Genomic DNA, 14321 nt, shown 5'->3' with positions numbered 1-14321 from the left:
TGTTAAGTGCTCACCCTTTTATTTGTATAAATAAGATAGTTTGTGTCTTGCATGGTGCTCACATTATCTGGGTGTTGTTAGCAGAGCACTGTGCTAATAAAACAGAGTGGTCTGACAAACTGTGAGTCCTGAGTCTAACTTTGACAACTGAAAACATTTGGAAAAAATAAATCCTGAAATTTAGGAAATGTAAAAGGACTGCTGAAATTCATCTATCTATATATTGTGGGAAGCTAGTGCTTTTTCTGAGTGCTGCACAGGCAGCATTTATGAGATCTAAGCAATTTTTAGTCTACAAAAGACAATGTTAGCTGCTGAGATCTATCAACATATGTAGGCTACTCCAATCAGATAGGGATTGAGTCATTGCAAGAATTTAAAACACCTTAGGCAGAGTTTGAAGCCAGAAGGGTCCATCTCCGAAGATTAAACATTTTCAAGATAAGAACTCCAATTAAGATGGTAGAGCTGTCTAACTCTGACAGGACTGAAGTTGCTCTGGTCACTTCAGTGACCTTCCTGGTATATGTATTAAGTAGCATTTCTTTGTCATAAAATTCTTTATTCCAGAATGCATGTTGTTGAATTATTACATAAATGTAGGCTATGAGAACTTCCATGAAAGGGTCTAATCTAAAAGGTTCTCACAATATCTGAATATGAGATTAGTGGTGCTAGTAGATTGTTAGCCAGTTCTTAAGAGTAAGTATGGAAGGATAATCCAGTCCATTGCCAGATTGAAACCTAGCATCAAAAGCAAACAAGGATTTACACCATGCAAACCAACTCTTTGGCAACAAGAATACCTCAGCTCTTCTGGGGTTATCTATCTGCTGAATGTGTCCAAGGCCAGGGTTAGATACAAAACTGCTGAGTGGGGGCATGAGATCAAGTCAGAATGAAAAGCCTGAGGATGCAGATATTCTAGGTATATTTTAAAGCTGAACTACTCCTCTGAAGACTTCCAGTTGTTTGACATCCTTTGAGGAAAACAGCAATTGATTTGTAGCACTTGTGAGTAAAATAGATTGAGGAAATATTGCAAACAAATCTCTGGGACACTGATTTCTTCAAGATGAACAAATGCACTTTAAATCCCAAACACTACAAACCACTCAGCAGAACTGACAAGGATACCATGCATTTATTTAGCACCTTTCATCCAGAAGGATCTCAGTATTCTATGACTAATTCTGATGGCATTCACTTGCTTGGATTTTTTGGACTAGATCTTCAGCTAAGTGTAAATTGGCATAACTCACTAAACTAAAGTGGACCTACACCAGCTGAACATCATGCCCTTAATATTCTGGTGGCTGTGGGTCATAGGCTCTTTTTTTTTTTAAGACTCTGAAAGCTGTGACCAAAATCTCAGTTGTAGCAAACTATTGTCTCTCACCTGACAATATCTCATTGGGTAGCTAGAGTAATTAGTCATTTTGTGTCAAGTGCCCTTTAGAAGGCTTCCCCATGGCTCTAGTTATTTTCTTGGTCTCTGAAAACTTGTTAAAGTCTGACAAACTTTTCATTTTATTCCATAAAATAAGTAAGGGATGTCTAAGCAGCTGTTGTGAATGTAGGAAGCAAAACTGTGAGCCCAGTTTTGCATACATGCTTTGCTTTGTGTCAAACTTCTAAAATGCAGAAATAATTTAGAGCTGTGATTTGGTATGTTTTGTAAAACATCTTGGTTTTTAATCTGAGTTTTTTGGTTTCCATTTTCCATATTTTAATGGAAATAGCCATCTGAGGAATTAGTATACACTGGGTAAATAAGTGAAACTGAATGAGTAGGTCTTAGTTCTAAAGTTTATCCCTTTAAGTTAATTCTGTAGGAAAATAATTGTTTGCCAAGATAGTGCTGATCTTAGGAGGAGCTATGCCCCACAACTTTCACCTGGTGTCAGTAGGAGCTGGGGGCATTTATTAGCTCTGGTCCCAAGCCTGCAATCAGTTACCCGCATGCTTAACTTCTCTCATGTTGAGTAGTGTCAATGCTAAAGTCAAGCACATGCAAAACTGTAGGATGGGAATCAATCCATACTGACATCAAGGTCCTAGATCAAATTTGATGATCTTGTTACAAATCTAGGGACAACTTAATTTGCAAACTACTCTTTAAATGCAAGGAGGAGCTTGTCTGACTCTGACTAATGATCAAATTATAATAGAAATGCTTCCTACCTATTCCTGTACCAGGTAGGGTATAACAGAAGCATCAGTGTCTTCAAAAGGCACATGATATTCTTCTTGGGAGGCTTTTTGGATACCATGTAATCTCTCTCTCAAAATTAAGGGTAAAAGCACGGAGGGTGAGGGAGCATGTTATGTGGCAATGGCAAAGAATCACGCTCACTCTTTTTTTCAAACCATAAACAAGAAACCTTATTTTAATAAAGAACACAGCACTATCCCTAACCTCCCTGAGTGCACCTAATTTTAGAGCAGTAAAATCATAGTACTCAACAGTGTCATGGCCTGATAGTGTTGCATTCTTTTTTGCCTGTGCTCACCTGATTATTCCTGTGCTAAAAACATAAGACACTAAAGATATACTGTCCAGCTCTAACAGTCAAATGCTTAGCACCAGTTTAAGCCAATTACCAAGGTGGGTCACTTCTACTTACCACTTCTCTGGTTCCTGTATAATCTCACTTTAATATGTTTTGGTACCTGCCTTTAATTTATAATACTATCTTCTTTCTACCATTCAATGGTACCATACAGCACAGTTGGAAAAACCTTTTCCAAAGAAATAAAATGGCCCATAAGATAAGGCAGTGCTGCTACTGGCATAATGTAGCATAATATTAATGCTTTTATACTAGAAGTTGTTGCCTTTTCATAGGCTATATTCAGCTCAATACAAAACATGAGTTCTAGGAAAAACAACAAATTCAATGTCAGTGTTTCATCCTGTATCATAGTGTTTATAAATATCCTGTTTTGTATGAAACCTTAACTTTAAGGCGGAGGTGAACAAGAGACTCTTAAACTTACTTCTAGAGGATATTTTTTTGAATACTTGTTCTCTCCAGTAGGCCAGGTACTGCTTTTAGGTCTGCTGGAGTATTAGCTTCGTGGGACTGAACTGGTTTAAATGAGAGAAGGATTTATAAGCTGCTTGAGCAACACTTGTAGAAATCATCATAAAAGATGGTAGTATGAGCAAATCTAGCTGAACAACGAGTTCTGTAGAAATACAACAAGCAATGCTCTCCTTGCCTAGGAGAAGGCAGCAGGAACAAGTGATATAGAAAAGTAGGCAGAGACCGTCAGGGGCTGTGGGGCAATATGTATATTCAGTCAGTACACTGAGGGCTTGTCTACATCAGAAAGTTGCAGCGCTGGTGAGGGAGTTACAGCGCTGCAACTTTGAAGGTGTACACATCTGCAGGGCACCACCAGCGCTGCAACTCCCTGTTTGCAGCGCTGGCCGTACTCCCGTTTTGTCTCGGGTGTAGAGGATCCAGCGCTGGTGATCCAGCGCTGGTAATCCAATGTAGACAGTTACCAGCGCTTTTCTTGACCTCCGTGGAAGGAGGAAGCCTCTGGTAATCAAGCTGGTTTCCTTTCCCGGTTTGCTCTCTCGGTCCCGGAACCACCCAGCAAACCGCAGGGAAGGAGACCTGCTTGCTCGGGGTTCCGGGACCGAGAGAGCAAACCGGGAACGCCGCGGTTTGCTCTCTCGGTCCCGGAGCCAGCCAGCAAACCGCAGGGAAGGAGACCTGCTTGCTCGGGGTTCCGGGACCGAGAGAGCAAACCGGGAAAGGAAACCAGCTTCGCCGCGGTTTGCTCTCTCGGTCCCGGAACCCCGAGCAAGCAGGTCTCCTTCCCTGCGGTTTGCTGGCTGGCTCCGGGACCGAGAGAGCAAACCGCGGCGTTCCCGGTTTGCTCTCTCGGTCCCGGAACCCCGAGCAAGCAGGTCTCCTTCCCTGCAGTTTGCTGGCTGGCTCCGGGACCGAGAGAGCAAACCGCGGCGTTCCCGGTTTGCTCTCTCGGTCCCGGAACCCCGAGCAAGCAGGTCTCCTTCCCTGCGGTTTGCTGGCTGGCTCCGGGACCGAGAGAGCAAACCGCGGGGAAGCTGGTTTCCTTTCCCGGTTTGCTCTCTCGTCCCGGAACCCCCCTTGAAGCCGCCCAACAGCGCTGCAGTGTGGCCACATCTAACACCACTTGCAGCGCTGGTTGCTGTAAGTGTGGCCACTCTGCAGCGCTGGCCCTATACAGCTGTACTAATACAGCTGTAACAACCAGCGCTGCAAAATTTTAGATGTAGACATGGCCTCAGTGCTTCATGCAAATCCAAACTTAAAATGAACACAAACTAATCTCTCTGATACTCCTAGTGTTCGTCTTCCATGTTCCCAAGATGCTTGGACTGTTAACTTTCAGCATGAAAAGAATTGCTCTGATAAGAATTGTATACTTTAAAAATTTACCCCTAATCCTCTGAGCTCATCTTCTGGTTGTAGTGATGCTGGCAGAGTCTTTGACCTTAACACTTGAATGTTATAAGGTCACCAGAGCTGCTCCTCCTAGGTTGTAGCCAGAGCTGGCAGAAAAAGGGTACAGATACTTATCAAAAATTACTTTGCTAACTTTTTCAACAATGTTTTATGATATTGTTTCACTTCAGTGCATAGAAGGGAACCCCATTTTCTCATATTGCAACATTTTTTCCTAGGGGGAAAAAGCTTGTCAGAAAATGGTCTTGACCTCCCTCCAACTTCTCTCACTTTACTTTACTTCTCTGCCTCCACGTGAAAGGGAGAAAAGTAAGAGCAGGGTTTTCCTTTCATCAGCCCCAAAGGGCAAAGGGAGCGTTAAGTGTGACTATTATAACATTCTGGGCTAGTCTAAGCTGTTGCCTGCCCCATTTTAGTACAGCATGATATTCAGTCTGAATTTGATGCAGAAGAACGCTTTCTATAAGAAGCATACAGTGTAATTTGAGGTGCCATTGTATTTCATTTGTTAGGCTTTTACAGACATTGTACAGGGCACCTTCCCAAACATGCAACAGTGAGGGAAGGGTGCAAAGATACTCTTCTGTTAGCCTTTGAATGGCTTCTAGCAATGGTTGCAGCAGTTTACAGTCTTCGTGCTCCTGAGTTCCCTAGCTAGCAGCTTCCACCTCACACTTGCCTGTGGAACTGACAATGCTTTAATGGGAATATGCACTTCTAAAGGATGCATGGAGACTATTTTACCCCCCACCCCAACCCCCAGGATTTCTCAGACACTGCCCTATTGAGATGGTACACAGTTTCTCTGAAGTTCTGGGCTTTAAAGTCGCAGGCCAAGTCTTTAACTAATTTAAAACATAAAAATTGTGCAGCCTCATGAGTAGAGCAGGTTCCGTTCCTTCATTAACACAGCCATGCCATTTTGTGTTAATGAATGGGAAAGAAGCCAAAATGACAAGAACACAAAGTTTACATGAACTGAAAACTTATATTTAGCAGAGAACCATTGCAATTCTTGACCTATCCTTTCGATCCTCTTCTTGGAGAACGTACTGCTTATGAAAGGTGCTGGTTTGACACTACTAGAGGCTGGCCTCTTCTTTTTCCTGAGAATATGCACAGCATGGACAGGGGCAGAGCTAGCTTTCTTGTAGTGTGCCAGATCCACATACTGTGGCTGAGAACCATTCTGGACAGCTTGGGATGCAAAGCTCACTTTTGTACTCCATTCTTGATGTCACTGTGTGCAAAGCTGACACCCAGGCATGAGTTACAGCAGCCCAACTACTGCTTTGAGTTATGCTGGCTGGCAGCAGTACCAAAGGGCCAAAATTGTAGCTCAGGATTGGTGGGGCATAGAGACCCCTGGCCATACCCCACTACTGCAACCATACCACCTGCAATAGCAGTAAGGAGACATGTGGCCTAAGTTATAATTCCTGCTTTATACCATGAGGACCCCCTTGAAGTAGGGTGACCTTCTCAAGGCGAGATAAACTGACTGAGTTTGACTAAAGTGATGTGGTGCAAACAGCTACAGTGCTAGAACCTCAGATCAGGCCTACTGTCTGCCCAGCATGTCTATAGCCTGATCAGAAAGGAACACTTACAACAGAGTAGAGTCCATTCTCCATGACATTCAGCTCTCATCCCTGCTGAGACTGCCAACAACAGATTGTCTGTTAACATTTGCCATTTAATTTTTTTTGTATACATCTGATTCCCCCTTTCTGCTAGGGATTGGATTGAGGCCATCAAAGGGCTGTTGTATTGTTAAATCATTATTGAACTAGCAACTTAGATGTGAATTTTAAATCTTCTTCTGATGAACTATTCCTCTTCTAATTAACTTTTCCTTTTTTTTTTTAAATTATTTTATATCTTTACTTCCTGGTTATGGTTGGGAGCAAAAGTGCTGAAATATTATGGGAGAGTGAAAAAAGCTGCTCTGACTTGACCAAAACAGGCAATACTAAAAGTCATCATCTACGAAGCCCAGCTATAAGCTGTCAGCTTAATTTTGAAAACCCAACAGGCTTCCATACTAAAAACATATTCCAAAGACATGTTAAGAGACTCTCTGGCCATGGCTACACTTACAGTTCTGCAGCGCTGGTAGTTACAGCTGCGTTCGTACAGCTGTGTAGGGCCCGCGCTGCAGTGTGGCCACACTGACAGCTACCAGGGCTGCAGTGTGGCCACATTTGCAGCATTTGCAGCGCTGTTGAGAGTGGTGCATTGGGGGCAGCTATCCCAGCATTCAAGTGGCTGCAACGAGCTTTTCAAAAGAGGGGGGTGGGGTGGAATGTGACAGGGAGCGTGGGAGAGACAGAGAGAGTGGATTTTTGGAGCTGACACTGTTCTCAGCTCCCTGCCTTGCAAGTTCTAAGGACTGGAAGACACACAGTGCCTACCTTCAATCATTTTAAAAGTTCTGACCCCTTCCCCCACCCCTCTCTCATTCACTAAATGCAAATTATGCACTCCTAAATAGCCGTCAGACCAGATAAGCATCTGCTCAACGTGGACTTCCCCCTCCCCCTCTGCCGTGTGAGCGTGCTGTTTCTCTCTTCAAGCAAACAGCTGTGAACATTCCAAAGTAATTCCCCTGCCTGCCTCCGCTCACTCAGCAAACAGGAGCTGTGTTTGTTTTTTAAATAAGCAGTTTGGCTGAACTCCAAGCTCCCTCTTTCTTCCAGTTTGTTGTGGACAGGAATTCTGGGATACCTCCTTATACCCTGGAGGTCAATAAAAGCGCTGGTGGGGTCCACACTTGCTGACCAGCGCTGGATCACCAGCGCTGGAATCGCTACACCCGAGGCTCGACTGGGTGTACAGCCAGCGCTGCAATCAGGGAGTTGCAGCGCTGGCTGTGCTTTGCAAGTGTGGCCACATCCTAAGTTGCAGCGCTGTAACCCCCTCACCAGTGCTGCAACTCTCTAGTGTAGCCATGGCCTCTGCCAAATTATGAAAAATTATTGACTGTCTTAAGCTACAGGTTTAACTGAGCTTTCTCTGGAGGAAGTAGAATGGGGCTGCTTGTCTCAGATTCTTGTCTGAGTTGAGGAAACAGAGGCAATTTAATTCTACTTGTGAGGGGTTTTTGTTTGTTTGTGGCTTTGTGAATTTAAAAATTACTCCATCTATAACCAATGGCTCTCTGCCCTTCAGTGATCATTGGGCATCTGTTTGAGGATTAGCATGAATATTCTTCCTCAAAAGGAGGAGGAATTTCACACATCTTCCAAGCACCACATAGCTTCAGGTCAAGCGTGTTACTGCATGTGGGGGTGCCAATTAGTCAATTATAAGCTTAATGACTTCCCTTCTAGTCAAAATGCCTAATAGAAGTTGTGCTGCTTTTGTATGATACTTTGCTTCTGGGTTCATGTCTGATTTGTCAGATTCATCATTTTATGCAGCTAATTAAGATGAACTGTTGTCAGCAGGATAGAAACTTTTGTAGTGATAATCAAGATAGCTTCTTGTCAAACTGTCTTAAATGGGCTGTGAGGATACTTAACATAGGGGAAATAGGTTCAATGTGGCCATTACACACATCTTAATTAGCCTCTTAGAGTTGTTTGGGCAACTCCCACCTTTTCATGTTCTCTGTGTGTGTTTATCTCCTCACTATATGTTCCACTCTATGCATCTGATGAAGTGGGCTGTAGCCCATGAAAGCTTATGCTCAAATAAATGTATTAGTCTCTGAGGTGCCACAAGTACTCCTGTTCTTCTTAAGCCTCCTGTGCAGCTACTCCTTTACTTTACTTCCAAAACTAGGAGGCCTGCAGGGAACAGCTCTTTGGCTCCCTCACTAGGTAAAAATGAAGGGGTTCTCATCTACTGGTAGGTATGTGTCTTGTGCTTCTAGTTTCATAAAGTGTTGTTTAATGTTGTACTTGGAGTTTCCTTGTATTCACTGGATGTGTAAAATGTATTATGAATACATGGGGAAGGGCACGTTTACAAATGTATATATTTAGGAAAGATTATACCCTACTCTATGGCATTAGAGTATAACTAATTAGGACTCCCTAAATGAATCATTTGGCTAGTCAAACCCAAGGTGGATAAAGAAGTGTGGGATGTAGGCTTGCTTTGCTCTGGTCTCCAAGCCCTTAACAAAGGTTCCAACCAAAGTGTTAGACTTCATTGGGAATTCACTTTCAGTGTGCCATTAGGGCTGAACCAGGTATAGTTGTGGTGGGTGGGGGTGGGGTGGGGGAAAGGCAGCCAGGGGGGTTGGATGGGAGTAGGGTGGAGCTGGCAGGGGATGTCTAGGCCCACTCTCTACCCAACAGGCCTGGTGGAGTGACAAAAGCTAATAGGACCAAATGATAGCAGTGAACCAGAGCAAATCTGGCCGGGCAGAACATCCTAGCTCAGAGTATCAAGTGCAAGCTGAGGGGACCCCCGTACCAGTACTATGCTATAGTGTCAAACTGACTTTGTGAGTAAAGGGGGTATGTGGGGAGGGGGTGTCTGCCCAAGAGTGCTAGGGGCCCTGAACAAGTCGACATGCTGCAGAGTGTCCAGCGCTCACCTATAAACTAATTTTTAAACTTAATTTCACTTTATTTAGATGTGATTCACTTAAATGTGCTCCAAAATGTGTCTGTTACTCTATAAGGTGGCACAGGACTCTGTCGCTTTTCATTTAAATTCTCAACTGAACCTATATACTAAACAAAATAAACATCTGTGGTTAGAGTATGTTGAAGGGAACCTGAGTGCTTTAAGTAAACTATAGATTTTAAAGTAGACAAACACACTTGGCACCTAAGCTGCCAGATTTTTTCCAAAGCTTGATTCCTTTTTTTTCATGCTGTCAAGGCTGCTAATGCAGTCTAACTACATGAGCCTGGAAGAATTACCACATAGACTGCTAAGTAATTGATATCAGACTGTGGTGACTGCAGATTCTGACACCATTCCAGGGCCACCCAGAGGATTCAGGGGCCCTGGGGCAAAGCAGGGGAGCTGCAGCGTTTGTACTCGCCCAGCAGCAGTCCGGGTCTTCGGCAGCATTTTGGTGGCGAGAGGCCTTTTAGTCGCTCAGTGTCTTCGGCAGCACTGAAGGGCCCCCTGCTGTCAAAGACCCAGAGCAACTGAAGGGGGGCCCCCTGCCACCAAAATGCTGCTGAAGACCCAGGCCACCGCCAGGCCAGGGTTCGCAGGGCCCCTGCGGAGCCCAGGGCAAATTGCTCCACTTGATTCCCCCCTCTGGGCAGCCCTGCACCTTTCTAATCTCTGAGTGGACCCCTTCAGATAATAAGCCCTGCACCTTCACCTTTCTCCAAGTGGAATCCCACAATTCTCCCATTCTTAGACTTGATCTTAGGTTACAGCACCCTGTGTCCATCTGGGATAATTATGCTTGGGGTTTTTTAGTGCTTTGAGATCTGCTAATAGGTATTATTGCATGTCTCAATCTGCTATATATATATATATATATATATATATATATATATATATATATATATATATATATATATATATATAAAATATATAAAGCAGGTCAGACCAGGTTCAACTACTGAAAGTTTTCCTTACTGGAGCACTGACCTGTGGCTAATACAATGACCAAACCACTTTCTTAGACCAAAGTATTGTTTAACCTAAACGGCAGGAACAAAGCATAACATAAGAGGATTTTATCACAGCCAGAGATCTAGGTACATGTTTATCGACCTACCTACATCTTTAGGCAAATCTTGCCCCTGACCTATTGGGTCTGGGGGATCAGTCTCTGCCTCAGTCTCATCTTGTCCTTAAAGAACACCCTTTTTCCTTTATTCTATTTGGTGTTTCCAAGCCTGGTTTAAATAGGTTCTGGTGACCCAGCAGGGTGTAAGAGATGCACTTCAAACTAGATGGCTCTCCATTGTCTTAGTCCTTCAAGTGGTTGCCATGAGATAGCAAATATCCTTCCTGGATGCATTTCCCAACAAACCTGTCTATTCATTTAACTACCTATATGCATATAGTAAACACAATATCTGTTAAAAGATATTATTTATAAATTATTGCAGATCTGCCTCATTGCTTTCACACAGGCACACTCTGGTAGTCAGAACACAAGTGACCTTAGTTGTGGGCAGAACTAATTATAGGCAAAAATCTTTCCTAATAGAAGAAAAGACCTCTTTGATCATGCCTTCTAATTAAGTCATAATATCACCATTGTCAATGGTGTTTTGCTTGAGCAAGGAGTTTAGGTTCAAATCTTTGGGCAGAAAAAGGAATTTATTTTCAAGGTGTAAAAAAAAAAAAATAGAAAAACTATTTTAAAGTATGAGACAACATAGCCTTAAGACATTTTCAGGTACTAGTAATGTGTTATGAAATTACTTGCAACATTCATCTGTTCTTAGGTAGAGATGAATGAGATGGTAAGTACCTTCACGGTAGAAACCTTATAACTAAAGACCTGGCTGGATGTGCCTCCATTATGATTTCTTTACAATAAATAAATATCACTTAATCAATACTTCCTGAGCCAAAATGTTACACTACTGTAAATCTAAAATAACCTCTCTGACTCCAGTGGAATAATTTCTCATCTACACTAGCATACATGAGAGCAGAACTTGGCCGCCACGTCCTATTTAAAGGCAGAATACATATTTCCAGGAGGGCTATGGTCTGCAAGGAATGATTTACTGAGGAATCTCGCATTGCTGCTCAGTTTTAACAAAGGTCCATTTGTTCATGCTTAACCTAATAGATAGCTATTGATGTATGGAATTTGCATTGCAAATGTCCCTACTTGACACTTCCCCAATATCCAGATGATCTTGGCCTCAGAATGTCCTGATGGCCACAAGAGGCCCATTTGATTATTTAGAAGTCATTAATCATGTAAATGCACAAGCAGAAGTGACTGACTCCTGGCTCATACTATTTTGCGTATTGAGGAAATATGAGTGTTTGAATGTTATCCATAACTTCAAAACTGATCCTTAAAATTAAAGCAACTTCACTATTTCCACCCAGTGGGGATTCATTCTTCACTGAAAATAAATGCACAGCTATATTATCTTTTTACTATCTGTCAATATTCTGCTTTAGACCATAAAATAATGGCTCTGTTCTGAGCTGAACTCTCACAGCTTTGGCATGTGTGGGGTGGGTAAAGGTGGCTGCATGATAATTAGTAATTGAGATTCTGGGGCTGGCTAGGGACTAGTTTGGTCCCAGGCTGGGCTGGCCTGAGGAGTAGGCCACCTGGGCAACCCACCCAGGGGTGGCATGGTCAAGAGGGTGCTGTGCAGCAGCACAGATGAGCACTCTGCAGGTGTCGAGTCAGAAATTGCTCCTGGCTGGTAGGGGAGTGCTGCATAAGCAGGGGTGGGATGCCAAGATTTCTCCCTGCTTCCTCCCGGTGGTGGAACGTGTAAGGGAGGGGGGAGAAGCAGTGATGCACAGATACTGCTCTCCCTCCAACATTCCTCCATGCCCCCCTAGGGAGACTATGAGGAGGAGAGCAACATGAAGCACTCCCTGCATCCAGGTCACTTTCCCCACCTGTGCTGTGTTGTGAGGCAAGCATCATGAGCTGCTGCTGCTGCTCCTGCCCTCCCCTCACACAGCCCAACTAGAGAAGTGGATGCAAGGATCCCTGACATTACCCCTCGCTCTCCCCTCCCCTCCCCCTCCACCCCAGCCCTCGGAGTGTGTGGAGGAGCAGCGTTAGAGGCAGGAGGGAGGGGTGTGTGCAAGCAGCAATGCTAGCTGCTCCATACATACAGGTCAGTTTCCCCATGTGTGTGAAGGAGGGGGAAGTGGGGGGCATCCACACACAGGGGCAAGGGGTGCCAAAATGCTAATTTGCCCACAGTGCATTTTCCCTAAGGCTCTCCCTGGTACCAAGCCTGTGAAAGAGCAGCCAGAGGGTAACTCTAACTTACAACCAGCTCCTATGGCTCTCTGGTGGCTGACTCTTGCTCTTGTAACCAACAAAGGTTGGAGTGCAGCTGCATTTGAGCTGCACCCCTGACACATCTAGGGTGAGTGGTCCTATATGTAGGGAAGCCCACTACACCAGGGCAATACCTGAGAAGCCAGCTAAACTAGCCTTGTGCTTTACACCTGTGTAAATCAAGAGTAACTCCATTGAGCCAATGGAATCACATCAATATAAAATGGGTGTAAATGTAAGAATCAAGACAGGCGGGAATATGTTAATTTGGCTTTGCTCCTCTAGGGAAGTGCAAAGTAGAAAGAAATGGAGCCAAAACTGTCCTCTTGCTGCTTGCTTGCTTTCTGCCAGAATTTATTAAACACTGACTATCCTCACAGAAAACTGTTATTTTTCAAACTGCTATTTAGAGTGACATTCAAATGAAACTTTCTGGAATAGGATATTTGTCCAAAAAAGTCTTAAGTCCTGTCTGGAGGTATACTCACTTCCTAATCAGTCTTCCAAGAAACAGCTCTGTTAAGGAAATCCATGTTTCTGCTCTGTCAACTTGAAGCTGAAAACTACCCAAAAATTTTTTTTGTTTTAAAGCCAGACATGAAAACATTTGTCTGCAGCCATGGTTGCCTCCATCAATATATTGGCACTACCTCTATTTGATTCACTTTCATCTGTGTTGTCATGAGGTCATCTGCCAGCTTGCATCACTGTAGGTGGAAAAACACAGCCTCAGACTGAAGAGCATGCTTCAGACCAGCTATGCTCAATTTGTTGTGTATTGGAAATGCAAAGCTTGATATTTCTTTAACTGGCCTCCAAGGAAAGATCCTGCTTCCAAAGTGAAACTAAACCTCTTACAACACAACTTAAGCAAAACAATTTACATGTATTTTAATAATTTAGTACTCCAGTACAGTATCCTCTCTAACCAAAACAGGGGATAATGATGTGGCTCAAGGAGTCAAGGGCTGGATTCTACCCCCAGCTCTCAGAAAGACAATAAAATGTGCAGCAAAACACCTAAACTAGCTGAGCTTTAGTTTGTCTTCCTACAGTAATTAAACTCTCACAAAGGTGCTTTCGGGTCCAATAGAAGTGCAAAGAATTATTATTGCTCCTAAAGGACTCAACTGTGAACCTGTGAATAATTTAACCACAAAAGTAGTTTTTGGTCTGTCTTAGTCAGTGGAGTTACGTGAATATAACTTGTATATTCTAAGTATTAGCTAGTTTTGGGCCAAAAGTTAGTGCTGACACATTTTGGTGGTGGGTGGGTGTGTGGGGTTGTGTTTTACTTTTTGGGGGAGCAGCATATGAAAGGATACACTAACATATCTATCCATGGACAACTAAATAGAATAGCTGAAAATTCAAAGCTGATACAAGGAGCTTTAGGGAACTAGGCATCTATATTCCCCTGAAATTCAATGGGAGTTGAACTCCCATCTGGGCCTTTGAAAATCCTCTTTCCCTCCATTATCAGAGGGGTAGCCATGTTAGTCTGGATCTGTAAAAAGCAAGTGTCCTGTGGCATCTTATAGACTAGCAGATGTACTGGAGCATAAGTTTTGTGGGTGAATACCCACTTTGTCAGATGCATGTCTCTACTGTTTAAAAATTTTAGGTAAAGTGGCTGTTTCAAGTATTTAGGAGCCTGATCTCCTGTTTCCTGCTTTTCACTAGCCATCATATCACTGAATATCCATTTCTAATAATTACATTTCAGAACATGCAGAGGCATTCTAAACCTTCCACTAGTTAAAATATCGCCTTTATACAACAAACACAATGGAACAAATCATAAGCTAACACAAATGTGCATCTCCATAAGAGTCAAATAGTTGGCTTGTTTCCTAAAGAACAGATTAGTTTTATAAATTCTTGTGAATTGCAGGATTCTCTAGGAGTACATGGACTATTAGAGTTAT

This window comes from Gopherus evgoodei, chromosome 6 (genome assembly GCF_007399415.2).
Source record: "Gopherus evgoodei ecotype Sinaloan lineage chromosome 6, rGopEvg1_v1.p, whole genome shotgun sequence".
Classification (NCBI taxonomy): Eukaryota; Metazoa; Chordata; order Testudines; family Testudinidae; genus Gopherus; species Gopherus evgoodei.
Note: the sequence above shows the minus strand (reverse complement) of the source record.